The 27,685-nt window shown below is 40.1% G+C and overlaps 1 long non-coding RNA gene across 1 annotated transcript in view; it reads right to left on the bottom strand.

Moving 5' to 3' along the window:
* LOC109146109 overlaps positions 1–20,644 on the bottom strand; it is a 34,850-nt gene extending 14,206 nt beyond the window's left edge. The window contains exons 1-3 of the long non-coding RNA XR_002047919.3: positions 20,232–20,644; positions 6,850–6,949; positions 6,607–6,748 (exon numbers count right to left, since the gene is read on the bottom strand). This is a non-coding gene — a long non-coding RNA (uncharacterized LOC109146109). The remainder of the gene's footprint in view (positions 1–6,606; positions 6,749–6,849; positions 6,950–20,231) is intronic.
* Between the last annotated feature and the right edge of the window lie 7,041 nt (positions 20,645–27,685).

Genomic DNA, 27,685 nt, shown 5'->3' on the forward strand with positions numbered 1-27,685 from the left:
TGCTTGACTACCCAATGGGCTGGATACAAGATAATGTTGTGTGCTGATAATACAACCCCAAATGTATTTATCTTGCAACAGAGCACCAGGTAAGTAATTAATTAAAAAGCTGATACATACAGCTTTCTTGAAATGGGGAACAGCATTAGTTCTGAAACATAAGATTAAAATTTAGTAAAGATATTCAACATTATGTGGAAAGCCTGGTTGATTACAGTTTTTCAAAAGTCTAGTCCCATCGTTGTAAACAGAACAAGGTAATAATGAGGCTCTCTGTCACTGTGTCATAATGGAACACAGAGGGCAAAACTTCACTGCACTCTTTTGACTCCCCTTCCATCAACGTGAGCGAGATAAACACAGGGATCCAAACCACTCCATCAGTTTCTGGATGTGTAATTCAGTTGTTCGGTGGAAAGTTCGTTCTTTTTCTGCAACTATGGAGGGAAACCACCGAGACAGGAGAACCCTCAAACATGAGCAAAGAAGACTGTAGATGATTTTTCACAAAGCGGTGTGCAGGTTTGATATGCAGGCCTTAAACAACTTGAATGAGGTGTGGTTTTTTTCCTGTTTAGCCTTGTTTGTATGTATCATTCATCCACATTCTTTGGCAGTTGTGGAGCTACTTGGAAGACAGTACTGCAGCTAGTTGCTGAGTTTTGTCTCTGAAACCTTCCTGAGCTGAATTTGGGCACAGCCTGAAGTAACATAGAGTAAATTCAGTTCTCTAACTTCATTCCATATAGGACATAAAAGGTCTGAATTATTTCTCTGCTTTGCCAGGTTAACTTCAGATTCTCTACATTATTTGTGACTGATGTGCATGTAAAGGGAGGGGAAGGAGTTTTGGCATGCACACTAAAAAATGAGAAATCATACTTTGCAAAGAGTGGGAATAATACTTTTTTTTTTTCATTTCTATTTTTTTCTTTCATAATCAATCCAATCCCTGGCTATACAAGTCCTTGTTTCTGGGCCCTGACATCCAGCCAACAGAGGGAGCACTAGTTTAATTATAAAACCCAATTTCCTCCATTGCCAATGTTGCTGCTGGCTGCACAGATAAGAAGGTCATTACAGAAAAGATGTGCAAGCCTTTCCCCTAAGAACTGGTGGTGGACAAAACCATTGCCAGTGGTACAAAAAGAAAACCTAGTGAGGAATCATTTACAAGCCATTGTGCGCACGGGGCACAAAAAAAGAGACACAAACACACACAAATGTGAAGCACTGCCCGTTAAAACAAATGGTGCCTCCCAGGGTGCAGCCCAGTCCTGGAGTTCAGCTGCTACCCATGAACAAGCAGAGCCCCCCGAGCCAGTGCAACCCTGTATTGGATCTGGGGCCATCTGTCACCTCATTTACTAGAACTGGTTAAAAAAGGGATGAAATTCTTTGCAGAGTCCTTCTGGTGAATTTTGGCATTTTTTTCAGTGAGGACTTAATTGCAAATCTTATTTATCCAGTCTATAGGTCTGTCACTCTCTGCATGGTAGTATGGCAGTAAACTACAACTGTGAGCTAAAAAACCAAACGGAGCCAAATGAAGTTTTGCATGCTTCTTTGTTTTCTTCTTTCTAAAAGAGCTCTTTAGTATTGTTTTGACAGGCAGGTGTACTCAGAGATTTGAACTCCCTCAATATTTTTTCATGTTCAGGGTTTACTTGCCTGCATCTTTAATTCAGGTTTATTCTTTCCATAGTTCTGAAGAAGAAATTAAATGCATCAAATCTATACATACATATCTATATCTCCTAAGAATTGTGTTTGTATGAAATTGGAAACTTTTAATTAGGAAATGCTCTGGTCCTGAAATCTACTGAAGAAATGAATAGGGACACTTTTCACAGAGAAGTCACAACACTGTAGGGAGACAAACATGGTTGTATCAAAGGAGCCCTGTGGATAAACTCATCTCTGCTTGCCTGGTTTTTTGGTTGGTTTTTTTTGTTTGTTTGTTTGTTTTGGTGGTGCAGGCCCCTGCACAATATAACACAAGTAGGAAAATAAGGCCCTGAGGTAATAAGACAACTGCATATGGCCAACACTGAGCAAAAGTTGGGTTTTATTTGGATTTGTGGTCCTTCAGAAAAACCTTCCCTCCTGCTGATTAGAGGCTTATCTCTCTGGCTTCTCTAGCATAATTTTTCAGTCTTTCTGTCTGTAAAGGCTGGCAGAGCCCTTAAAAATACCTGGAAAACATAAAACAAGAAGGAAAATTGGGGAAGATGCAAACAGGAGGTTGATAATGTAGGATGTAACACCTAAGAACAATGAAAATAGCAGAGAAAGCTGTATATGGATTAAAAAGAAAGTAGTCTTCATGCTGAAATTTTATTTCATTTTATCACTTCTTCAAATTGATTCCCTTTCTCTTATGTTTTGATTACATCCATATTTATTCTGTTGACTGATCTGACTTACAGCTTCTCTGGCTTGATTGTCTAGAAACATGATCAAAGGGAGATGTTTTTAACTCTGGAAAGTTTTCTTTCACACACATTTATCACTCTCCCTGGAGACCAAGGACACAAGGAATGGGGGATACATCCAAGCACAGTTTATCACCAAAGGATTCCTAAGAGCTGCACACATTTCTAAACAAGATTTAGCTGAACTCTTGACTGACAGGCTAGAGCTTCTGTTTGATATCAGTGTACCCAGTTTCTGCTGATAAACCTGAGCTCTAATGTGGTGCTTTGAAATATCAATATTGATGTACTTTTAATTTTTTTTAAAACTTTTAAAATCTTCTCTTATTCCATTTCTCACCTTTCTTCTATTCCATTACAATTTTGGGCAACAACATACATGAATAACCAAGAAGTGGCTGCTGTTTATGTAAATCTTCTTACACCTTCCCCAGAAAGGATTTTTCAGCATACTTTCTGGGAAGTATGTTCAGTTTGAAATAGCTAAATGTAATCCATGTATTTTTGTGATTCTGTAAGTAGAAATCTGTATTCACAAGGAAAAAAAAAACAGGGGATGGAGGGTGGAGGGAGGAGGATTTGTGAGTGGAAGAATCTGTTTGTATGATGCTTGTTACACTCCTGGATATGAGCATAGTTCAAATGATGAAATGACAATGCAGTTTAGACATCCATTTGAAATTATAGTGCCCTGGCACATGGAGGACAGGGCAGCTGAGGCTGTCCCCTGCATTGTGCTGTGCTTTGAAAATGGTCAAAGGCAAGGAAGATCAAGCTGGTACACAAGGTCTTTCAGTGTTTTGTACCAACCCAATAGAAAGCAAGAACACCAGAAACTGAGGCTCGATTTGAAATAAACTGCTGAGCACTGTGGGCCAATGTGCAAACACATACTTTTGTGCCAGGCACCCTTACCTCCCCTCATTTCCTACTGTCAATTTCTTAGTACTTTCTTTGCAGGAAAGCAAACTTATATGAGGACAAAGCTCAGAATGAGTTTTTTCTCTAAGGAAAACTTTAAAAAGTCCAGCCCCAGCTTGCAAATATCTCAGATTCAGAAAAGTGTCCGTATTTGAAAAGGTTGAAAAGTTACATGGCAATTATTTGATACCTTGGAATTTGAAGGCTGCAGGTTTCTTAAAAACACATTACATAAGTATATTCTTTAGGAATCAGTGCCACCCCTAGAGCATCCACCAGCCAGCTTTCCATTATGACCGAAAATGTTATGAAGATGAAAACCCCAGCCCTTCACCCAAGGGGATTTCTTGCTGAATGTGAACTTTCCAATCTGCTTTCAACTTGCATTGTTGCAATCATTTCTAACTGGCCTTGTAATTTTTACTTCTGTAAGGCTGCCTCATGAATCCTCTTTGCACCACATAAATAGTTGGTGTGAGAGCTTAGCACTCACATACACTATTTTGTTCTTTCCCACCTTGTCTGAACTCTGCCATTTCGGTCAGCAGCCAGCAGTAGAAAGTTTTTGATCAAACTAAAAATCCTCACATTTAAGTGGAGTTTGTTTTGTGAAAGTTGAGGGAACAGGCTGAGGAGTTAATACACCCACTCATCATCTAACCTTGACACTGGCTCACACAAAAGTACAAGTGAATAAAACTACATAATTTTCTGCTACTTTCTGGAGGCTTTGAGATCATTGGTCCTGGGATTTGCTCTTACACTCCAACTGTCGCTAGCATACTTGTGTGATTATTGTACATAATAATTGATTTTGACAGATTCATATTTGCTGGGTTTTTTTATTGATTGGTAAGGAGTGATTTTATTGAAGGTAGAAAAGTACCTGAAGCTATTGAAGGGACATGAAAGTTAATGCAACTACGGGTACAGGAAATCTACTGGGTCCTTTGTGATAAAGTTGTAGACAGTCAAAGCTGGTACAGAGGGAACTTTCCTTCCACACTTTTGAAGGTAATGAGAAAATCAGCTAATGATTTCAGCCAAATCCTCAAAGCCTTGGAGCTTCTAACAGCAAAAATGTTATGAAAGATGCACTGATGCTTCTTTATTTGGCTTGTTTGATTTTTAACTTGGTGAGTCCAAAATATGTTCAGGTAAATGAAATTCTGCCCTTGGAACACACATTGTACAATGCAGTCAAAATTGCTAATGGTAGTGGAGAAATGAGGTGTTCAGTCCAGGTCCCTGTAAGCTTAATTTCATTTCACAAGTCATTACTGCTAGCCTGCTCTATGGTTTCTGAGACAGAAGCAGTCACCCATTCATTTATTGTTGATGTTATTCAGAATTTGCTTTGAACTGTTAAACGATCAACAGTTACCACACAACTGAAAGGCCATAACTTCCCCGTGGTTCTTCTTTTAAAGGGAAAGAAATTACATGGTTTCAACTTAGTGATGCTGCCTGCAAAATATTCAGTTAAATCTGTGAGCTATGAAATACCCTCCCCAGCTGAGGATGAAGTCAACAAACATGGCAACCATGCAGCCACTGTGTTAAACAAAGCTTCTCTGGCTGTGTCGAGAGGATGTGTTCGATAGTTAAATCAGTTAAAATAGGGAGGGAGTTCATCTCATTTTTGGTAGTCCTTGCAGTGGATCTTAGCATCATGCAATAATGCAGGAAGAGACCAGCAACATGAGGAAAAAATATATTTCATGACAATTCGTGTCTTCAGGCAAGCTCACTGCTGAGAAATGAAAACAGATGTGCAGTTTGTAAAGGTCTAGAGAGCCACTTTTGATGAATGAATAATGGGACAACACCAAAAGCACATTCCTTGAAATCATGGGACACCTGATAGAGGTTCCTGCATTTTGGAGGTTTCATGACATTCGAGAGAGATTTTGCACAGAAAGTGAGTTGACATGTTATTCATAGTTCACCACTGATGAGCTATGATCTACTGAGCAAACAAACTGAAGATAGCAGGCCCTCAGCTCACCATCAGACTTGCTCACTGGCAGGTCAAAGAATTACAAAATGGTTTGGGTTGGAAGTCACCTTTGAAGATCAACTAGTCCAACCCTCCTGCTATGGAAGGGACAACTTTCACCAGAGAAGGTTGCTCAAAGCCCCATCCACCCTGGCCTTGAACACTTCCAGGGATACAGCATCCACAACTTCTCTGGGCAACTTGTTTCAGTGTCTCATGGTCCTCGTGGTAAAGAATTTCTTCTTTATATCCAATCTAAATATAGTCTCTTGCAGTTTAAAACCATTATCTCTTGCAGTTTAAAACCATTATCTCTTGTCCTGCCCCTACAGGCCTTGGTAAAAGTCTTTTTGTATTGAAAGGCTGCAACAAGGTCCCCAGCACCTACTTTTCTCCAGGCTGAACAACCCCAACTCTCAGCCCTTTTACACGAGAGAGGTGTTCGAGTTCTCTTGTTATTTTTTTCTGAGATTTAAACAGGAAAACTCCCTGAAATGATTTTCTCTGATATTTCTTTTCTCATGTCTTTCAAATCCTGAGACTTTTCTAACTCTGTTTTTTCCTCTCTATTTATCACCTCTCCAACAACCTGGTCTCCTTTTAAAAATGGTCTCATTTCTTCTGCTTCTAAAGTGTAGTAGCATTTTGTGGTTGCAAGGGAAGCATTTCTCTGCAATGGAAAGATGACAGATGCAGGCAGACTGAGCTGCAGATATACATGGATATGGCTATTGCTCTTCCTAGTGGCTTGATGAGTTATCCCAGGTGATAACTCTAGGATTATGTATGGTTGGGACTTCTCGGCAAGGTGATGACTCTATCACAAGATGGCATTCTTCTACTTGTGTTTTAAGTCATTTGTCTCATCCAGGGTATGGGGGAATCAGGGTGGACCTATGACTAGAAATCTACCACAAGTATTGCCATAGAGATTAAAGGTTACCACAGTTTTGCAAAAAGGCAGTTCCTAGAGGTTATCTAGTTTTACCTGTGTTTGGACTTTGATGGCTGAGTAATAGCGACAGTGTAACTCCCTGGGAATCAATCACTGGATTCTTGAGACCTTTTGGAAGGTACTCAGTCACTCATGCAAACTCTGAACGAGGAGAACACCTCAGCTCATCTAGCAAAGTCACGTAGCAAAATGTGGTAAGACGTAGCAGGGCTTAGCGGGGAACCTTCAGCTTTTGAAGAGCTACTGCAAAGCCAAATCAATCTTATCTGTTCACAGGTAGAAATGTTTTGTCTCACCTGGATCTTCTCATCCTTTTCTCTGTAGCTTAACAGGTAGGCCAGAAATGGTCTTTGGAAAGTGTTGAGGTTGTGGTAACTATTTCCACTGAGTATCTCAGACTCAGTGACTCTGATGAATGTACTTGGTTTCTTCTCTTTTCTGGGGAAAAAAAAAATTAAAGTAAGAAAAACTATTCTGAAACCTCCAAATAAAATGTCTCTGAAAGGTGGTGTATTACTATGGAAAAAGAAAGAACTCACCAAAACTGAAGCTGAATACAAAACCAGTCAAGGGGGAGTCAGAAGGGCCTGTGTCTCCATGCCAGAAGGACAGAAAGGGCTGACAGTGGGGCACGTGGTTCTTCCAGGGTGACACCACAGATGGAGAAGAAATGCAATTTACTACTCAAGGCTTATTACAGACCTAGTGTACTTTCCTGCTAGGTATGTCAACATTACTAAATGGCAAGGAGAATTACTGGAAGTTGCATTGTTTTATTAAAGTGTTTCAGTCAACGTAATACACTCTGGATTTTAGAAGCAAATTAATGTCTCCAGCCAAGTTTTCCATTTTGCATAAGCACAAGGTTAATTTGCATGGTTTGGCTGGCAACATGCATGCTCCAGGTGATTAAATCCTAGCTGTAAAACCCCTATCATTATAGGACACTATAGCTCGTAATTGTGTCCGGGTGCGTGTGTCAAGAGCAGTCTGAGGCTTGTCCATGTACTTTTTCATCCTTTTATTGATTCCTCAGCACCTAAAAAGCCACAGCTGCTTCCATTTCAGGGGATGTACTATAGTTCTTCTTTTAAAACAGTATGACACAGTTCAGTAGCTGGACTGTGCTGCAGAGCTGGGACTGCTAGATAGCTTGTTTTTAATTTTCTCCACAGGAAAGAGTAATGTGTAACTTCTCAGCAGAGTAACTGTCACAAAGAAAGAGGATAGAATAAAAGGCATATTTTGGCTCATGTCAAGATAAAACTGAACAAAAAAAAATCTCTCTCACAGTTCTGTCTTTAAAATGCTGAAACTGAATTTATATTAAGATTTTTGGTTCAAATGAGAAACCAGCCTCAGACGCTCATTGGAGATTTTGGAACAATTCAATCTTCCCAAGATTTTCAGTGTGTTGGTTTCTGTATTTTGATTCAAATGGATCTCTAATTAACACTGTAAAAGGTTCCCGTAAAGAAATCACTATCAGCAGAGAGGGATGATGCAAGCATAGGGAAGAATAGTCAATTGGGGAAGAACTTCATTACACTTTTACACTTCGCAAAGTGCCTTTCACCAATGTCTGGGTGGCAATCTTAGCACTCGTGGGCAAGGCTAGCAGGGCGCTCTGAAGCAATAGGGACTTGACCTCGTTGCTTTATTTGCTAAAAATGTTTTAACAACTGCTTTTAGACATTCTGCTAGCATTAGAAGTAGTGATATCTTTTTAATTAAAATCTCTTAAAAACTGATGTGACAGGATTCTCTGGAAAAAAAAAGAAAAAAGAAAAGAACTGGCAAATCAATTAACTAAACTAGAAGGTCAGTTTTAAAATCCTGCTGCAGCCTAATTATGTCCTAGGCACTGACATTTTTGGCTAAAGATTGCAACCATAGTAATTAGTGTTGCAGGAAATTTCCATATGCCATTGTGCCAAATGAATGAGAGTATTTCATAATTGTTCCTGTAGGACTTCTTGCAAATAGCTGGGAGGGACATGATCCTATTGTAGGAAATATGCAAAGGCAATGTAGTATTTTCATTCCTATAATAGAGGCTCTCCAGGTCAGTAGTGTGAAGGAAAGAAAAGTCTAATACATGATAGGAATATTATAAATTATTGTAATATTGGTCTCTCCTTATTATTGCCTATTTAAAGAAACAACCACTATTTAAATAAATAGGGCAAGCTGTTAGTCAAAAGGCTGTGGATAAATACCTGCTGAATATGCAATTAAAAATCATGATAGTGAAAAATTTTATATGATAAAACAAAAGACGCTGCTAATTATTTTATTTGCATATATTTTAGTTAATTCCACAGAGATATTTTTTTTTACTTTTTTAATCATTAACTTTTCCAGGACTGCTAAGGCTTTGTTAAATGTCAGGCAATAAAATTAAAATGTCAGTATATGACATATGGGTCAAGTAGACTTAATAAACTTGAACTACATAATTCCACATTTATGTCTGGATTTTCCTTTTCTACTGAAAAATATGGTGAAAATGTGGTAAAAGTATGAAATATTTTTTGTACAGTTCACATGGCTTATGAATACAATGGACTGAGTCATTAAGATCTTTCTCTTCTCATAACACTGTGCAAACTTCACTCAAAGGGAAAAAGACTGCTCCCTTCTTGAGGGGTACTGCTACAAGAGGATGATTTTTGTAGCTTTTCTTTAACAAATCTGTCTCTTCAGAGAAAATTAAAATGCCAGAATAAGAAAATTACCGATTTACCCCATAAATAACATGAGTAAAAGATAAATTACTGTTTCACATGCGAAACAAAAAGGTAATTCTGCCATGCAGAAGGACCAGCCTAAATTCACGGATCTTGTATGTGTGCCTGAAATGGTGCTCTCAGATGGCCCAGCTTCATCTTCTTGTTCTAAGGCACTGCTCATTACTATTATGTCCCTCTTTCATTCTCCACAAAAGTGTGATGATTAGCACTTGGAAAAATAGTTGACAGCCTTCTCTGTGGTCAGCTAAACTGCAAAATGCTCAGCAGTGAATCACCGTATGAGAAACTTTCAGAGTGTCTACAAGCCCTGCTGGCCTAATGTCCTCAAGTCTCCACAGTAAGCCTGCAGTTTCTTCTTTCAAAGACTAATGTGATGGTCTGTGACTGACTGTGGCAATCAAAGAGCATTCAGGTGCATGTAGAGAACAATTTTCTGGTTGATCTGTTCTTTCAGGTGAACTCATTCAGTGAAGTGACATTTCGTGCTTCTCTTAGAAAATTTCAGTATTTTTTTTATTTTATTGCAGGTGGAGAATATGTGTTTTTCAAGCTATTGTTTCAGGCTCTATGCAAACTTAAGTCTTCTCACAGTAAAATCTGGTGTAAGAGTGAAGAGCAGGTGAGGATAAACTGGAGTCATAATGGCAGATTTTCAGGCACATATGGTCTAAAATTCAAGAAGTGGACAAAGGGCAAGTGTATTTCAGCTGCCAGGTGATCCAAATTTTGCACAGGATCTTGAAGTTTTGGGAGATTTACACAAAGCTCATTCCATGGCACTGTCCAATCCGTAGCCTACACTAACAATTTTTGAGCTACACTAGCAATTTTCCTATGCAACCAGTCTCCCCTAAACCTCAGAGTGCTTTGGCTTTGGGGATGGGGGGTGGTCCAGCTAAAGTGATGGGGGGCTTCCTACTCCAGGAAGAAATGCAGTTTGGGATAAAAAAAAAGTGTGTTCCAGTGCTAAATATTGTACAAACATACATCTAAGTAGAAATAAAATTGACAAGCCTAGGTAGATTTTACAAATATAGTGGCAGATGTTTTTTCTGGGTGCAACAGCATTGATTTTCTCTTTAGGGAACTTAGTTCAGCAACAACCTCCCTCACCACCCATGAGACATATGCCCATCACATCCTCTGCTACATCAGTGGGTCATTATCCTTCCAATAAGTGAAAGGAAATTTGCTCTTGTGGCATCAAAATGAGCTGTTGATCACAATATAGCATTCAGTTTCCCAATAAGGCCATCTTTTTTTTTTATTTTACTTCATTAGTGAACACCTTTTTCCTCCTCTAGGAATAACCCCCCCAGGCTTTTTAAACACTCAGGCAGAGGAGGAGGCTATTCTTTCCCTGTACTTATCACCCAGAACTGGAGTCCTGTATTTCTGCCAACATTTCAACTACAGGACAAAATCTCAACAAAAGTGGGCTTCTGATCTGCTGGGACACAAGAGTCAAATTCAGGACCAAATTTGTGGCAACCGATATTTTTTCCAATGGCAAATATTGCTCTTTACTTGATTTTGCTGTTGGGAGACACCATCACTGGAATGCATTTATGTCAGCCAATTAGCAATATTGGATTAGGTCACAGAGCAAGGAAATTTTGTAATAGATCTTCTGTACAACACTAGGACAGGTACCTCACAACTCTGGTGTTTATTTCCTCAGCCCAAAATGGCAACACTGATGCTAAGCCATCCCTGCATCATACACAGTTTGTATATGATGAGGGTACCTACACTGTTTTATAGGCTTTGAAGTCTGGGAGGAGAAGAGGAGAAGACCCTGGAAGGACTTTGATGAGCACAATTTGTCCTTTTGCAGCTTTCAAAGCACCACAATATATTCTCACAAAAGACCTGTTTATATGAAGCCGTCTGACAACATTTTCAGCACAAGTGTATATCTAATGCAGGTATGGTGGTACAGTCTCTGGATTTTGAGTGCACATTTAAATGGAAAAAAACTTTCAATATCTTCAAATAACAGCAGGATGCTGGATAATTTACATTGTGCCTCATGCAGGCAGGCATAAAATCCAGCACCCTGAAACTGTGCCTGCCACACACTGAGTGCTAAGAACTTACTTGTGTTTGTAGAGTGTTTGAGAGAAGAGGCTGCTAAACTCACTGAGCAACAGTGCCTTTCTTGAGACAGAGTTCATCCTCTCTAAAGGCTTCAGAACAGATGAAGCTGAGCTAATCATCAAGAAACCCTCTAATCTCTATCATTACTTAGGTTTTCATGTTAGTCATTGTGACAGCTTTTCCCCCTTGTCATCAGGGGAAGAAAGCAGTGGTTGGCACTCTCTGGCGAGACTGGAGCCATTTATGGCAGGCTGAGCTTTTCCAAGTTAGTATTCAGGAGTCATACACAGTCAGTGAATGGAGAGACAATCTCAAAAAGGTGTCGTGAAGGGCCTGGCACAATGTGGGGCTTATGTTGCATTCCTCTTGGCTGACTGTCAAACAAAGGTAGAGCCAAGCATTACCAAAGGGTATTAATGTGAAGAGAAATACAAAAATAAACCGGTTACTTAGGCCACTAGCTATTACAGGCAGAGAAATAATACAGTAAATCACTGAAATGAAGAAATAGTGGCAAGAGGTACTGAAAACTGAGAGATATTTTGTCACTAAATTGCAGCATTAATAGCACTTTGAAGCTTCACATTTAAATTGCCTGTTTCTGACACTCAAAATGCACATTAGGAAAATGATGCTTATTTTATAGTTGCTCATTAAAAGGAAGGGGATAAATAAGATGGAGTTTTAAACTATAAATCTCTTTTGTAACAAACAACCAGTAAGAACATATGGGGAAGACAAATAAATGGATAGTGAAAGAAAAATTTTTAAAATGCTTTTGTAATCTGGGGTGTAAATGAGCAACTGTCTCATCTGATCTAGGAAAAGTAATTTTTAGAAGGTCTGGTTGTGATTGCGAGTGCAGGAGATACTCGTATGTTACTTGATAATGAAGAACTAGAAATAACAGAAAAGGTTTTTTCTTTTCCCTTGCAATAACTCAGGCATTGTGCAATTATACTATTTGTCTCTTCTGTACATGACTGCAATACTACATGTATTTCCCCACCTACAGATACATCAGCTTTCCGTAAATAACAAGGCATAACTCCAGATTACTTCTGAATAGCCTGTATGACAAATTCAAGGAAAGAAGCAGAAGGAACTTACACATCTCTGTGGCATTTAGTCTTCCTGGAAAGGTTTTTCATGATCACCTGTGTAACTTCCCAGCACTTGTTAATGGCTGCCCAGTAGCCTGCTGCTGCTTGACTATTTGCATAGCATCTGCATTTATCTAATCTTTATTTATTTTTTAAAGACTGCAAAGTTACAGCTCATTTGCAGTGCTTCAGGATTTGAGTATTAAACAAAAATGCAAATACAGCAGTAAGCTCTTAATGAGATGTATCCAGCTCATTTTTTTCAGCATTAGCTCCATTCTTTATCTTGTTTGAGCATTCACACTATAAACTATTCATCAGCTCCAAACTTCATTTCATTATATCAACAGCTTTTGCCATATATTTTACAAGTTTAAATTCTAATTTTATCCACAATAAGAATAATAATGATGTTTCAAACTGGCATTTATTGTCCAAAGGAAAATAGCTCAAATACTGTACCAAACCATCTTTTATTCTGCACCTTGGAGAGTTACCGACCCAAAATGCAGTATTACAAACTTCTGGGTTTGTGGTACTTGACTGCTACTTTGCACTAACTTGAAAGATGATAAAGTCACAAGGTAAGGGAAATGCTAGTTCCACACACTTGTGGCTATAATAGGAGGTCTGCTTAAGGCAATTTAAATACCCTGAGGAAAATTCCTACCTTTGGATGTATATGAGCATACACCACATTTTTAGTTTCTAATTTTAATCATCCAATGATATAAACCAAACTTTTGCCTCCAAGAAAAGGAAACATGATTCTCTGATTAATAGTGCAGTGTGGATAAAACCCTCAGGCCTGGGCCACTGAATCACTTGTGATGAAACCCGTGTCTCACCCTGGGAGTTCTCCTTAGATGCAAGGAGTGCAGCAGCTCTTCCCCAGAGTTGTCAGAGACCTCCTTCACCTCCCTCATTTTTGGGCTGGATTCCCAGGGCTAAGGAGAAGGGATGAAAGGGAGTACTTGCAGTGCTCATATTTATTCTTTCAGTACTAATATTTCATTACCAGTATTTTTTTTTTTTTGTCTCTCCTGACATACTAACTGTCCTGGAGAGAAGAGTGTGAGGTGCTGGACACCCATAAATACAACTTGTAAGGAGCATCAGGGGTCACATCCTCTCCCCATCACTGCCAACAGCACCCACCTTTTCTCATCACTTTGATAGCAGTGTCAGAATCATCCATAAGGTAGTTTGCTGCCACTGCTGCAGAGTGACCCACGCCCAGAAGGATGATTAGTCCTTCATGTCAGGCTTTCTCAGCATTTCCTCTGGGATTATGTGGTCTGCAACAAGGACTATCAATCTCTCCACCAGCTTTGAGAGATCAGATCTGTCCCTGATCTTATTGATGGTCCTCATTCTACTGCATTTCCCTCCCAAACTAAGAAATGAAAAACAAGCTCTGGAGCCAAAAAACTACCTGAGTGTTTCATGAATGCCTCTATTGCAGCAATAACACCGGTTAAGCTTCTACACCAAAATCAACTCCACTGTGAGCTACAGAAACCCTTATTTTCTCCCCAGAAAATATGCCTGGTTCAGTTTCAGCTTAGTTTTTAAAAAACTGCAGCCTCTTTCCTCCTGTTCCCTCTATGCCTCATGCTTTAATCTGTGGGTTTGTGCACACTGCAGTTTTGATGAACAGGCTACACTGTGCGGGGTGCATATTGCTCTGAGTGCCTCATAGCAAATTTCTATTTACATTCATTACAAGCAAAGGCTATAAGGCTCTACAGGTTTTTCTTTGCAATTTTAAAATGCATTCATATAAGGTACCGAATTTTATGCCCAGATTGGCTTTGATGGTTAATGTGTTCATTTGAGAAACAGAGCTCAAAACTTTGTCACTGTGACAACTTTTACAGCATCTTTGGTATCTTGCTTGGGAAGGAACAAGGTTTTGCAATATCGATTTTTTGGTCTTAAAATCCTCAAGATAAAGACTTCATTGATGCATCAACAATAAAGCTGATAATGTAATATACATGCTAATATAATAATATCATAAATATTATTACATAAGTAATACAATAAAGATGGTAATATAACACAGTCCTAGGGTTTTTAACTGCCAACATTTTCTTAGGATACTGCAATGTTTCTGAATTTTCACTGTGGAAAATTTCTTAAGTGTCTTGTCTTTATTGTTTGTTCGTTTGCACTAAAGAATTATCAGCTCCACAAACTCCTTGTAGCTCCCAGTGGAACTAGCACAATTATAAAGTTGTGCCTTATTGTCTTCTTAGCAGAAGGTATCTATTGGAAGAAAACTAATCTCTACATTAGATTCCATCATGAACAAACAAATCGTTTTAATTGGCTGTGTAATGAGATGTCCTTTCGTAGAATACGTACTTGGAAAGTTCACTGTTACAGTGGATCTGCTAAGTTCTGCACAGGATGAGCATGACAGCAAAACTAATTGTAAGAAATACAGCACAGCTGTATTTTGGCTTTTGAAATGTAGATCATTCATGTATTGCTCTTCATTATCTGTTTAGCTGTTTTTAATAATTTATCAGACTAAATTCCCACTATTTTACAACATTATGTACTTGGGGGTTTTATTTGTTTAAGAGAAAATGGCAAAGTGGTATACTGCAGTTATAGGTCAGTTTCATCTTAAAATAATTTGTATTTCACCTGTTCCTTAAACACAGCTGATTTTAAACAGACGACTCCAGGATTTCTAAGATATTAGGTTTGGACTGCTTGATTCTACTGCAACCTTTCTTTCTGTAGATTACTAATTGTGCCAACCAGTGTATTTCTGATAGTGGAGCAGGGAGAGCTCTTACCTTCAAGGTTATGGGATCCAACCGCACAACAATTTCATAACCCTTAGTAAAATCTTTCTTATCCCTCCTTGTGGTGAGCATGGCTGGTGCACACAGCAGCATCCAGCCCCATAGCACAGCAGAAGTGAAAGCACACACACAGTGGCAAATTCCCCAGCTATTCCCAAGGTCACAGATGTGGGTACATGCATGCAGGTTGGACTGAGTGAAAGGAGAGTTTTAGGATATAATTGGAAGGTCACAAAATCCCATCTGTCCTGTGATTTTGTTGATGAGGCAAGTAGTAAGAATTTCTTGTATAGCCGTGTGCTTCAGCTGTCCTTTTCATAATGAAGCTGAACAAAATAGATTGGCTTTGAGTTATAAAAACTAGTTCAATAAATGCATTTCATAGCTCTTGTGCATTTGTGTGGTAGGTAGCTCTTAATGGGCACTTTTTTGTCTGTCCTCAAGCTCATAGAGACGGTCACAAGGCAACTTGGCTAGGGCTTGAAAAGAGGTCACAGAAGAAAATCAGAAGGGTCCTTATAGAATGTACAGGAACATTTTATCTCTTTTCCAAAATCTAATGACTAAATTTCTTTTGTCTTGTTGGGGTTATCTTTCTAATAAAAAACTCTACTGTTGTTTTGTGCAAGTGTACTCTCTTAAACTTTGATTATTTAAAGCATATCCTAACATGCTCAGACATCTACTGCTGCTGAGATCCCTGCTGTTGAGTTAAAAGGTATCAGCACCAGCCCTGCAATGGGTTTCAGCGTGGCTTCAGAAGACATGACCACAAAATATTTCTAAGGTAAATGCTTAGAAATGTCTAAATAATGAAACTGTGTCCATAGAATTAAAAATCAAGTTGTAATTTTAATGCAAGTATTCCATCCAATTTTTTAAACATTTTCATAAAGTATATTAAGCTATCACATTTCTCTTTTCATTATGAACAATGTATCAGAATTTGTGTAATTTGTTTCATTTTATGTTTTTTGATACTTTTCTATACTCACTTTTAATATCTAGAAGATATCACCCCTGCTTGGACTTCCTTGCCTTCTCAAGGAGCTGCTGTTTAGCATTAAAGAAGCAAGTAGAAAAGGCATGTTTGAATCAAGATCTTTGAGGCAGATCTTTAAGATCTTCTGCTTCAGTGGAACAGATCCACTGAGACAGTTAAAAACATATAGCTGGGAGCATGTGAATGGTCCCCTTAACATGAAAGACAAGCAGGTGGTGTTCATGTTTGGGTATTCAACTGTAGCCTAAGTCGATGTTAACAACAAATTATTTTCCGTGGATATTTTAGTGCTGTGTGAGAAATGGGATTGCTTGCTTCCTACTGGTGCAGGAATTGGCTTGAAGAAAAGAAAAAAAAAGGGGAGGGGTTGGGGAGAACAGAGAGATCCCACAACAACAACAAAACACTACTGTAATCTTCAAAAGCACCTCTTAAATGGACAAGTCAGAGATTAGGTGGGCCGTAGAAGTGGGCAACTTTTATGGCTTTGAAGTTGCTCCAGGGTCAGTGGGCAGCACACTGCTGGATTGGTCTGGCTGCTACTTTTGCATTATTTTACTGGTACCTTTGGTGCATTTGTTTGGGGGTAGGGGTAAGCCAGAGTTTCCACTGCGGTGTCTTTCAGAGGTACTGTGTTCACCAACATTAAATATCTCTCCAATTTTATTTTGAAAGTAAATACCTCTTCCTGTGGTGACTAAATGCAGTATCAGCCATCATATTTATCATTCAGCTGACACTTGTCTTGACCTCACTTCTTCAAGTGTCCAAAGTTGGCTCCTCTCCTTATCCACCACAGACCAAAGCCTTTTGCAAAACTTCAGCTAAGCTTCTGGCTTGACAAATGCATCCATACTAGCAAATGACTGGGACACAGGACTGGAAGGGATACTAAGCAAGTTTGCAGATAATACAAAACTGGGAGGAGCAGTTAACTCCCTTGAAGGCAGAGAGAACCTGCAGAGACCTCGACAAATTAGAGATGGGCAATCACCAACCATAGAAGTCCAACAAGGGGAAGTTCCAGATTCTACACCTGGGACTTGATAACCCTAGATGAACGAACAAACAGACTGGAGAGCAAGATGCTGGAGAGCAGTGCCATGGAAAGGGACCTGGGGGTCCTGGTTGATGGCAGGTTGAATGTAAGTCAGCAATGCCCTGGCAGCCAGGAGGGCCAACCTGGGGTGTCCTGGGGAGCATCAGGCACAGCATCGCCACCGGGCAAGGGAGGGGATTGTCCCACTCTGCTCTGCACTGGGGTGGCCTCACCTTGAGTTCTGGGGGCAGGTCTGGGTGCCACAATATAAGACAGACATTAAGACATTACAGACCATCCAAAGGAGGGCAACAAAGATGGTGAAGGGCCTTGAGGGGAAGCCTTATGAGGAGCAGCTGAGGACACTTGGTCTGTTCAGCCTGGAGAAGAGGAGACTGAGGGGAGACCTCATTACAGTCTCCAGCTTGCTCACGAGGGAAGAGGAGGGGCAGACACTGATCTCTTCCCTGTAGTGACCAGTGACAGGATGCGAGGGAATGGCCTGAAGTTGTGTCAGGTAAGGTTTAGATTGGACATTAGAAAAAGTTTCTTCTTCCAGAAGGACACTGGAATGGGCTCCCCAGGGCAGTGATCACAACACCAGCCTGACAGAGCTCAAAAAGCATTTGGACAATGCTCTCAGGCACAGGGTGTGACTCTTGGGGATGGTGCTGTGCAGGGCTGGGAGCTGGACTCCATGATCCTTGTGGATCACTCCCAACGCACCTTACTGTGTGATTCTGTGATTCTGTGGATATCAAGTTGCTGTCCTGCTGCTGAAGCTGAAGCTGGACCTTGCCTGATGCTGGCATGGAGGAGCCTGGGACACCAGGCCACTTCTTGACCCCAAAAGATCCCAGTACAATAGCAACTCCTGTTTCATCCCAGCACCTCAGAAGAGGCAGAAATCTAGGAATTGGTATCCCAGTATCTGTTCTGTATGAAATTACATTTACAGGTCATTTGGATGTGTTGGCATGAATCAGATATGTTTGAATTATTTACAGGATGTGGTGGCTTCAAAGAACCTAATTAGAGTAGAGTAGCATGTTTTAGAACCTGAAAAGGCAAGCTCTGCTCCTGCAAGTAATTACTGCTCTAATGAACAAACTCAGAAGAGTGAAATGCATAAACGGATTCTGTGGGATCACTGCACAGAACATATTTTCAAGGCCAAGGAGAATGGCAGTGTAATAGCTGTGAAACTGTAAAAGTATTAGTGGTAAAAGAAATAACAGCACTAAAACTTTATAGTGCAATATAGTCTATTCAACATCAAAGAGGCAAAGTATCTCATTCAGTATGAATTAATAGAAAACCAGTATTTACTCACCAGAATGGAATTCAAATATTCACAGAAAATACTGTGTTTTAATTTTACAACAAAATGAATCATACTTAGCCTCTGTGCTGCTGACACACCTGTTACCTCAGGTTCTTTGTCTTCATTTCAGCAGTCACAAACTCTGCCATAAACCTTAAGGACTTTCATATTCCATAATTCAATTTATAGCAGCTTCAGGTACTATAAGAAGTGTCCTTATAAAAATGACATCCAAACAGTCCCTACATATTCCTGCACCATAAATGCCGTATGAATTCACTCATTTTAAAAGTCAGTTCAGGAGTTTTTGATCGAGAGTGGAGATTCAGCCTGATAACTTCAAGTTAAACTGTGTTATTTCTGTGTTTTAAGTATCATTGCTGACTATAAAAATTGTAAAATAAAAACTTAACTGAAAATTCTCCAGGGAAGTGTTTGAGTCAGATTGCAGTATGTTCATGTGTAGCTATATTGTCTCTACTCTGGTGACAGAAAGAAAAATATGGGGGTTTTTTTCAGTAAACTGAATGCATATCTTTCAAAGATCTCACAGGGAATGGTTATTTATAGCACTGAACTTCCATTTTAAGATGGGTACTTTTTTTGTTTGTTTTTGCCTGCCACCAATAACAAGGATGCAAGGCAGCAAATCAGATCCTATAATGGGTATTTTACCACTTTCATTCTTGTTGGTGTTTTAGACGTAATTGTGAACTTCTGTTGAGATACTAAGGCTGAAATTTGGACCGGTTGTGATCATTAAGAAACCCTGGTCCTAAACTTATCATGTCTGTAAAATATTGGTGTTCAAAAACCCCTCAGCTGTGGACAGCTGTAAACCTACTTACTTATTACTGTTCCTAAATCCCTGCAGGGTGAAAGAGAAATGAAAGATATTATAGCTCTCCCCCTCTTTTATGTTTTTATTTGTGGCATGTCTGACCTGCACCTCAGCCCTTCAGTTATGATTTCACGGTGCACCATTTACTACACACAGGTAACAGCAGCCTACCTTGTAATCTCCCAATCAAAATCTAAAGACCTTCTGTATGTCAGGGATATTCTGTTATTAAACCCCAACATTATTAGTTTTTCTTTCCTTTTGACAACAGAAATAGAAACGTGTCAGTGAGAGAAACTCCTCAATTATATGGATTTTTTTGAAGGGCAGATCTGAGCCTCCTGAACTTTATCCTGTTTTTAACAGCTTGCTACAAATAGGGAAGAAGTAGCCTGGCTGGTTGCCAAATCCTCCAAATCCAACTTAAACACCCATTCACTGGCTTTGTCTAGACTAGGGTCTGTAGGGGATTCATTTGCAAATGTTTGCTCACCCTTTCTAACCTGAAAGGGCAGAATGCCTGTAACAAACACTGATTTGACCAATCTACAGTGTCCCAGATGTCCATGGCTCTAGTCAGCCACTGAGGCAGTAGGGGTGAGGGTACTGGGTATTACTGCCAGACACCAGTTCCTTGTTTCTATGCAGCTGAAAGCATCATATCAGGGGATTTTTCCCCTTCTGAGTGCAGCATTAGCTCAAGGTACCACTCAAGACTGGTCCAAACTCAGCGAGCAGGTACTGCACTGAGGCAGAGGAAGAGCATGGAAACCTCTGCACATGACTCAACCAGAAAAAATTCTTTGTGTGGTGTCTGTTTGATCAGCTTAGCAAGAAAAGACCTTGGTGAGGGTCTTTTCTGAGACAGAACCTCAGGTTTGTACCTGGAGCAAATATTGGAGAAAAGAAAGCCCTCAAAGAACATGGGGGACATACCTGCAGCCAGGGAGGTGAATCAGAAGAAGTGCATATGGTCCTTCATCTTGCCAGGTACATGATCCTCAGGAATTCATTTAGGCACCCTTCATGCAGAGCCAGAATTTGGGTCTACTGAAAGTCATAATCAAAGCCTGCAGGTACCCAGCTTGCAGAAACTGTAAATGTTGAGCTGACGGTCAGTTTCCATGCTTTACTGTCAGTTTCTGATCTTCCTCTTGAAAACATGGCCCAGCTATTAAATTCTTATCTCAGGGACTTGGTCCTAAATGTTATAAGGCATATATAGTCTCCATTGCCCTTAGGATCCCAGTATATAGAAACATCATTTATGAGGATGCTGTATAAGGTTTTTCTTCCTTATGAAGAATCTCAGTCTTGTGAGTGGCAAAACTTTTATCACCAGCATGCAGAAACCTTCCTGCCAAAGACAAAATTGCTTGCTGAATACCAAAGCCAGAGGAACAGAAAGAGGTGGATCTGTGGAGGAGTGAAAAAAGGGAGAGGCCAGCCCTGAGATGGATGTTCTTTTCTACTGTGAAAGCTATTCTCATTATTTTTGGAGTCCAAACAGTTACATAAAAGGACATTCCTTTGACTAGTGTTTATCTCAGTTTTAAAATACAACTTTCATTATGTGTTAGAGCTCAATAATATTTATAAACACAAGTGTCTGCATTGCTTCACCTCTGACCTAAACTTCAAGCTGCTGAAGTGGAAATTAGTTTCTGTTTTTAACTTGGCGTGATTTTTGCAAATGATATTTGCTGGATTTGCTGAAGACTGCTTCTACAAATTACACCCTCACCCCAGAACAGAAAGGATGGGCCAAATACAATGGGGAGTGGAGAAACCTTTTTTTTTTCTTTGACAGACATAATTGTTACTCCAACATGAAATTTTGGCTCATCCTCTATTTTGAATCCCTATTAAGAAAATTACATGATTCTGACTCCTTACCTTTAATTAATTATGGGTTTTCTTAAAATAAACATAAAGCTTGAGTTCCTAAGACACATAGTTAAGTCTTGAAATATTACATTTTTCTGCTTTGCAAATATATCTGAAAGGTTAGCACCCAGTGAAGCATGCAGAGTCATCTTAATGAAAAAAAATCTGAGGTGCATCCATAAAGATTCTCATCCAAATTAAGACCTGATGTTTAAGCAGGTGCAGCTTCCCCATTATGTGAATGGAGTTTCCATAAACTGCAGTCTCGAGTTATTGACATTAAAGAACAGGTGGAACAAGCTTATCCTGTTTTAATTGGACTATAATACTCACTTGTTAGAAAGAAAAACAGCCACCTTGGCATCACAGGCACAGAAATCATCACAATTTTCTGCTGCCCAGAAAGGTTAGGAAGCTGCTGCTTTCTTCTTTTCTTGCCTTTTGATCAGGTATTTACAGCAGAAACCTCACATTATGTTTTTTTCTCTCCCAGCCCTGGTGATTTTTAGTACATTTTTTTCTTCTACGGGTTGTGAAGCCTGAGCTTTTTTCTGGAAGAAGAAAGTAACCATTGTCCTTTGGTGACTATTCAGGTGTGTCTGCAGCTTTTGTTGTTATACCCAAATTAGCTTGACTTGAGGTGCTGGGCAAATTCTTGAAATACCATACCATTCTTCTCAGAATTAAGAATCCACCTGGTGGTGTTTAATTTATGTAGGGGATTTTATGTACAGATATTTATACTTTTTACACAGTTGATATCTGTAAAGTGGAAAATGATTTGAGCGTAAAGAATGTGACTAAGATCCATGGGATTCATGTCCTCCTCCCCACTGCCACTCACTTCCCATCTGACTTTTGAGCAAGTTATTTACATCTCTTTGCATCTGTTTCCCAGTGCACATAAAGGAGAGTTTACAGCTACTTCAGAATAATTCATTAATAACATTAATATTGTTTCCTATCTTCCCTGTATTGCTCTGTTGGGATAGAGACCCTGTGCCTACACAGTAACTGGCAGGAGAAACTCTGCTACAATTAGAATTCGTACAGTTTAGAGTTTGTAAATACTCAGTTGATGAAAGCTTGTTTGCCTAAACTATCCTGCCGTACACACAGATGTGACACATGCCCTGGCAATGAGACATCTCAGAAAAATGGTGATTCTCCAGCTGTCACTCATCTTTCACCTGCCTCTGTTCCACTTTCAACTTCCTTCCCAGTGGTAAGCAGGGAGACACCCCTTCCCATTTACAGCAAATTCAGGCTGCAGACACAGAGTCCGTTCATTTCCACTTTCCATGTTATAGCCGTAATGATCAAACACTTCTGCAGTGCTCTGCACTCCACATGAGGATGGAGAAAACCCAATGTTTCTTTGGAGTCCTTCAACACCTTTCAGCTTTGGCCCCTTGGCAATTAATGAATGGCTTGAAAGCTTGCTAGAAAATGTTCTTTAGCACTGCAGCACTTCTTCATTTAGTACTTTGCAAGTGAGTTGTAAAAATTTGCCCTGGAGACAGGGAAATGCAAATATAAATTAGATGGAGCACTAATAACATTACATTACAGAACAATGCAAACCGGTTTTGACACCCCACAGAGAAGAAATCCATGCATTCCTTTCTGAATCATCTTTATGGAAATTTCTGTAAACGTGGTGTTATTAAAAGAGAGTAGCAATTATTTCCTTCTTTGGTTCATCAGTTGCAGGGAGGGGGAGAATAGGCAGGGGAATTAATTTTGTTTTCTTCCCTCTTTTTTTTTTCTCGCACGTCCTTGTTGGAGAGCTCTCATGACAGGAACCAACAGCACAGAAGCCACCACTGGCAGAAGAGAGCAAGAAGGATGGAAGAAGTGGTCAGTACTGTTAGAGATGCAGTTCCTTAGGTGGAAGTAGTTAAGAGAAAAGCAGAAGCAGGCTGCAGTTAATAAGGCTACTCAGAAAGCCAAAGCTATTAAGAGATGTTGACATAACATTTGCAAGCTTCACAGGGGCCATTGTTATAATTTAGATTTAGTATTGATCAGTTCAGCATCAGGGCTGGAGGAAAACTGGACACAGGGTTCTTCATGAAAGTGGCACTTTGGATATTGCCTTCCTCTTAACACAGAAAAGCAGGAATCCCCCATGTCCTGGCTGGCCTGTGACTGCTGCCCTCTCCCTTGGGGCAGACAGAAAGTTGCAGTCACTTGGTATAATCTTTTCAAATTGCAGCTGCAATCATAGCAAGGACCTTAAAAACGTGCCTGTGAAATACCAGTTCAATCCAACACGTCTGCACATGCTAGCAGCTCCCTGCTAATGAGGCCTACTGGAGATTTTGCAGGCGTATCATTCAGGATGAAAACCAGCTGGCTGTGCATTACAAGGTGTGCTCAGGAAGGGATCTGGTGATTTAACACATGGTGAGAAAGCAGCTTGTGAGGCTCATTAGATCAATGGGGATTCCAGCCTTATACCTCAAATTATATGCCCTCTCTTCTAACATTCACCTTTTCACTGTGCAACACCCACACCTTCCTCTTTTTTCCTCTTTTCTCTCTTTTTTTCCCCCTCCTTCTGTTCCATCAGTGCATTTTCATGCACTTCCAGTAAGCACCACCAGAACAGAAAATACCTGAGGTTTACAGGGAAACCAAAGGTAATTCACTCAAGAGAAAGTTTCTTTGTCCAAAATGATGATTCCACTGCCCTCTGTATCACTTGGCAGTTTTTGAATTCTCAAAGAAAAGTGCTGCCAGCAGTTTGACAAGCATGCAGGGACCAGATGCTCTCACCATGCCAAACCCCAAGTAACATGTATGTGGCAGAGGGAGGTGATGGTGATCCACCACATCCCTCTCCAACCCCCCAGCAGTCAAGTACCCTTCCTGTGGTGCTGAGACTGGTGGAAACTTTTCCCCTGCCTGGCTGACTTGAGCTCCAGGTCTCCAAAGTGTGTGCAGAAGTCGGATGGTACTATCTCCACTTGCTCCTTCCTAGTACAAGAAGAGTGACATTGTTCTGGGTGTGAGCTCCACATGTTCTCCCCAGTGGTGGCCTTTCTGGGTGGTTGTCCTTGCCCACTCACCATTCACACTGTAGGTTTTGGTCCTATTTCTAACACTGCCCAACACACAGTTTATATGGGGATCCCAGATACCATGTCAGCTGTGTTCAGTGTCCCCCAGGATGTCCAGCCCCTCATGGCTTGCTCTGCACCTCTTCCCAACCCCTGACACGGCACAGGGCACCTCTGGCACTGAGCAGATGTTCATGGTCCCCCAGGCAGGACTGGCAATGGCCTTTCCTTACACCTCTCCCCTCACCCTTCTGGACTGCTGGCTCCACACACATCCTGGGCTTTAAAACATTTGATGTCCATTGGCAGACAGGAGCCACTGTTTGGTCTTCGGCAACTGTGAGCTGCTACGAAACAGCTGCTGTTAAAGCAGAAACCCCTGACATGACATCAGCACTTAGTGATTAATACTTAATGAAGTACAACCTCTCATTTCCTTGCCTGTGAGGAGAGATGAAGATCCAAAGACAGCAAGACCCCTTCTGAGCTTAGCCCTTAATTCCTGGGGGTATTTCCAGACCGCTGCCACTGCCTTCCATCTATTCCTCCAACCTCTACCTCCAGAAGAAAGCATCTTCCCAGAGTCACTTCCAGCTCTTAGGTCTCTAGTAGGCACAGGAAAATGAGAAATGCCCTTCTGAAGACACAGAGTAAACCAGGACTGTTCCGGGGACCTAAGGGGTGGCTCAAAAGTAAATTAAAACTTTCAATTAGGAAGGACTGATTCTCTGCCAATCCCTAAAGCATCAGGCTTCAATGAGCCTTATGGGGTATTTTTAAACACCCCTTGGCTTCAGAGACGTGCAGGGCATGTGGCTGGGAGCTGTGGCTGGGAGCCAGGGAGGGGACTGGAGGAGGAGGGCAGTGTGGCCACGTCCTTGAAAGAGCCAAAGCAGAGTAGGTCAGTCATCTCTACTTGCCCATGAGCCACGGCAGTGAATTACAGCTGAGTGAGGAAGCAGCAGAGACGTACAGTACAAAGGCCAGTGGAGGGAGAGGGGCTGCCAGCATCCTCCCGCCTTTGCACTGTGGTGGCGTGAATGGGGGTGCTCGAGTGCTCAGTCACAGAGAGGGCCACGAGAAAGAGGCTCTTTAAATGAGACTATTCAACCCTTTATGTCTCGTCTCTTCACCCACAGTGCCCCAGCAAGGAGCAGAGACTGCCCATAAATTGCAGTTTAAATCCATAATACCTCTGCACTAGACTGTCATCAAATAGTTACAGGTAAAATAACGAGACAAAAATGAAGGCTGAAGAAGAACTTTTATTGCTTTTAAAAGGTCTCTTGCAAGTTTCTTGCCTTTTTTTTCAAAGACAGTACTGAAGAGTATAGAGAAAGCGAGGGAAAATACAGCCCCCACATCTGAAGTGGGCAAAACCACTTTTTTGACCACTCCTATTTATAATGTAATCTTTCTTACACTTTGTTTCAGTACATCTTTTGTAACCGTTTCTCTACTGATTTTCTGGAAGATTATGCTAAATGTCAAAATGTCTCTTTGGGCTCATAAAATGATGCCATAATAAAGCATCATTTCAACTTAGAATGGGTAAAACAACCTATAAAATAAAATGGAACATTTTGACATTAATTGAGAAAGTTACCTGCTTTTTTAGTTTCAGCAGATTCATGTCAGCATTCAAGAAAAAAGAAATTAGGTTACAGTTTATTACAACATGCAATGACCTTTAAGTAATTTTATAGCACTTTATGGTTCTGCTGCAGCCTTCTAATCAGCATTGTGTCTGAGGGAAATGATAAGCAGACCTTCTTATTCCTTCAAACTTCTGTTAATTTGAATCCCTACACACCAAGCATTCCTGCTGCAGCCAGGTGACTCAGCTTATAGTACAGTTATTTGAACCTTGTAATGTCTTCCTGATGCCTTTTTTTATTTCCTATTTATTAACTTTTGAGAGTTTCAGACCTTTTTTATTGCCAAATAAATGTAAATAAAAAACTGTATTTGGCTACTACAGAATTCAGACCTGTTCCTCTAACTTTGTACTCCAGTAAATAGTTCTTCTAGAAACTGCATAATTTTCCATCAAAAGACTTTCTTGTACTCGCTGCCATTTATAGAATGAATGTACCCTCAAGGTAAATTTATACTGGCAGTCTTGATGCATGTTTACAAAATGCACAACACCACACAAGCACATACACAGAAACACACACTAGGATGGTGTTTTAAAAAGGCTATAAAATTCTTTTTAGAAAGTCTTTGCAGAAAGACACCCTGCAAGTTTTTCTTAGTGGGTTTTGTAATTTCTTTTTTAAAGGAGAGAAAACTGCATTAACCAAATGCTTCTAGCTGAAATTAAAATGTCCATGATACATTGCTTGAGTATAATAAATTCACCCCGTCTGTTTTTCCTATGATCTAGTTATAACTGTCTTAGAATATAAAAGAAGATACATGATTTAAATTACAAAGGTCAGAATTGAACACTTTTGAGAGTTCAGTAAAAAGGAGAAGAAAATGGTAATGAAAAGCTGCAAAGCAAAGAAGCCAGCAACCAAAAAATCAGTGAGGGACTGATGCTGCTGCCTTCCTGGTACGGGCTCCTACGCCAGAGGAAACCTCAAACCTCAGCTGACTGCTCAGATCAGTTTTCTTCCCAGCACATATCTGATCATTTCATGTGCTAGAGCTGTTATTATAAAGCATTGTAATTTCCACTGTCAGACAACTAAGAGAAAATATTTCTAAAGCTTAGCAGTAAGAAGATATAATAGTTTAGATTCTATTGTCATCTTTAATCTGCTGAAGCGTTTAATTCCTTTTGTTATAATGAAAATACTGTATTTTTGTTACAGTATCCAGAGAATTCTGGTGAAAATTGTAAGTTTTCTCAGAAAAAGTAGTGTTTGACTATTTCTCTGATGAGGTGAAAGGTCAATTTGCTTATGGTTTCCATGCTTCATTAAAATTCAGCTTCTGTGCTCTGTAATGTGGGTAATATTAATTTTCTAAACATTGATGTACAGCAGCTGCTAACTAATTTCCATAATGGTTGTTCTATTCTAAGGGCATTAAACCTGAAACAAGGTGGATCCAAATGGAAAAAAATGTAGATGATTACTGGCCATCTGCCAAAAAGATGCTTGGGGACGTGAAATTTCTGGAATCACTGAAGCTTCATTTTGATCAAATATTCATATTCCGAGCCATGTGCCAACAATTTTACTGTTTAAAGACAAGGAGGTTGTGGAGGGGAATATTGACACCATTCTTCGCATGGGAGTTTGCTTTCAGACTTCTTATAGAAAGGGGAATATGTTGCTAAAGAACAATGGCATTAACATTAGGGACATAAAGAAAGGTGCAAAAGAATAGGAGAATTTCTTCCCTTGGGAAAAGGAGAGTGCGGAGAGAGAGGTCATAGAAATGCGCTCAGCTTTGAAGTCAAGCATGACCATATGCATGACCATT

This window comes from Corvus cornix, chromosome 1A (genome assembly GCF_000738735.6).
Source record: "Corvus cornix cornix isolate S_Up_H32 chromosome 1A, ASM73873v5, whole genome shotgun sequence".
NCBI classification, from domain to species: Eukaryota; Metazoa; Chordata; class Aves; order Passeriformes; family Corvidae; genus Corvus; species Corvus cornix.